Below are 2,733 nucleotides of genomic sequence, written 5' to 3'. Positions count from 1 at the left end.
ATGCTGAGTGAGGTGCAGATGACGATCCGGCTGAGGAAAGCGTACGGTGGTGCACAAGTAGCAGCGATACGATTACCAGCAGTTGCTGCCAACAAAATGGTGGAGGTGGGCAAGGTGAAAGTCGGATGGTCGGTGTGCCCGTTGAGACTCACTCCGCGGGTCACCAAAGAGATGGAGAGATGCTTCAAATGCATGGGGTTTGGACACCAGGCGCAAAACTACAAAGGTCCGGATAGATCCGGTCTATGTAGAAAATGTGGCGAAGAAGGACACGTTGCTAGGGACTGCACGAAGCAACCAAGATGCCTGCTCTGCAAACCGGAGGACGGAAACGACCATACGACGGGTGGCTTCCAATGCCCTGCATACAAGAAGGCGATGGCGGGCCGAGATTAATGGAGATCATCCAGTTGAATCTCAATCATTGCGACACCGCACAGCAACTGTTGTGGCAGTCGACAACAGAAGCAATGTGTGACGTGGCAATTATTGCTGAAGCGTATCGGATCCCTTCTGACAACGGCAACTGGGTGGCGGATTCATCGGGGATTGCGGCTATCCAAGTGATGGGCAAATTTCCTATTCAAGAAGTGGTAGACAGCTCAAGCGAAGGTTTCGTTATCTCCAAAATCAACGGGATCTTCGTGTGTAGCTGCTACGCACCCCCACGGTGGACTTTAGAGCAGTATAACAGGATGCTGGATGCACTCACGGAGAAGCTGATCAGCCTTAAACCCGCAATCATCGGAGGCGACTTCAATGCTTGGGCAGTGGATTGGGGGAGCAGGCTGACCAACGCCAGAGGTTACAGTTTGCTGGAGGCGCTTGCAAAGCTGGAAGTCAGACTGTGCAACAAAGGTACCGTTAGTACATTTCGCAGAGACAGCAGGGAGTCCATCATTGACGTGACGTTTTGCACCCCGTCGCTGGTGAGAAACATGAACTGGAGAGTTTGTGAGGACTACACTCATAGTGATCACCAAGCTATCCGGTATAGTGTTGGAACACGGCTACCGACGACGCGGAGAGGGATAAGGACTACCGGGCGAAGATGGAAAACGAAGGACTTTGACAAGGAGCTTTTCATCGAAGCACTTCGAGTTGACAGCGGCGCAATAAATCTGGAAGCAGATGAACTGACGGAAACGTTAGCGAGGGCTTGCGATGCGTTGATGCCAAGAAAACTGGAGCCATTAGACAGCCGACGCCCAAATTACTGGTGGAACGAATCTCTTGCCAATCTTCGCGCTGCCTGTCTCAGGGCCAGGAGACGTTTTCAGAGGGCAAGCTCTGAAACGGTAAGAGAAGAACGTAAGATAGTTTTCCGGGAAGCTAGAGCGGCTTTCAAACGGGAGATCAAAGTCAGCAAGTCCAACTGCTTCAAGCAGTTGTGCCAAGAAGCTGACGCTGATCCTTGGGGCAATGCTTATCGGGTGGCAATAACGAAAATCAAGGGTCCAGCGACGCCAGCGAAGATGTGTCCGGACAAGCTGAAGATCATCGTGGACGGTCTTTTCCCGCAACATGATTTTACGATGTGGCCGCCTGCACCGTACGAAGATGAAGACCGTGTCACCATTGCAGGTATGCAAGTCTCCAACGACGAGCTGTCATCAGTGGCGAAAGGTCTGAAGAAGAAGAAAGCTCAGGTCCGGATGGAATTCCAAACGTGGCTTTAAAAACTGCGATACTGGCGTTTCCAGATTTGTTCAGGATGGTGCTGCAGAAATGCCTAGCAGATGGTTACTTTCCGAATAAGTGGAAGATTCAGAAACTGGTGTTACTGCCGAAACCAGGAAAACCGTTGGGGAGTCCAGCTTCGTATAGACCCATATGCCTGCTGGATACACTGGGGAAGCTTCTGGAAAGGATTATCCTTAACAGGCTGACACAGTTCACGGAGGGTGAGATCGGCTTGTCGGAGAAGCAGTTTGGATTCCGAAAAGGCAGATCGACGGTGGATGCAATTAAGGCGGTCGTTGAAGTTGCAGAGAAAGCATCCAAGAAAAAGAGGTGCGGCAATCGGTTCTGCGCCGTAGTAACAATTGACGTCAAAAACGCGTTCAACAGTGCCAGCTGGGAGGCCATCGCCGTAGCGCTGCATGTAATGCGGGTTCCTGGCTATTTGTGTAGAATCCTTAAGAGCTACTTCGAAAACCGGATTCTGGTCTACGATACGAACTCGGGGCAGAAGTCGATTAGGGTTACGGCGGGTGTTCCGCAAGGCTCCATACTTGGCCCAATGCTGTGGAACGTTATGTACAACGGAGTGCTAAAGCTGAAGTTGCCCAAAGGCGTGCAGATCTTTGGATTCGCGGATGATGTCGTTCTAACGATAACCGGAGAGTCGCTGGAAGAGGTAGATATGCTGGTGGCGGAGACGACCGACGCAGTTGAAAACTGGATGAATGGGGTCAAGCTGCAGCTTGCTCACCACAAAACGGAAGTGATGCTGGTCAGCAACTGCCGAATCATACAGCGAATGCAGATTATCGTCGGAGAGCACGACATACCGTCCGTGCGGGCTTTGAGACATCTAGGAGTGATGATCGACGACCGCTTGAATTTCAACACCCATGTCGACTATTCCTGCGAGAAGGCGGCAAAGATGGTCAGTGCGCTTGCTAGGATCATGCCGAACGTTGGCGGACCGAGAGGCAGCTGTAGGCGTCTTCTGGCGACCGTATCATCCTCAATACTTAGGTACGGCGTTCCAGCCTGGGGAGCTGCGCT

This window comes from Armigeres subalbatus, chromosome 1, assembly GCF_024139115.2.
Source record: "Armigeres subalbatus isolate Guangzhou_Male chromosome 1, GZ_Asu_2, whole genome shotgun sequence".
Classification (NCBI taxonomy): Eukaryota; Metazoa; Arthropoda; class Insecta; order Diptera; family Culicidae; genus Armigeres; species Armigeres subalbatus.
The sequence above is the reverse complement of the archived record's forward strand: the minus strand, read 5'-3'. Positions refer to the sequence as shown.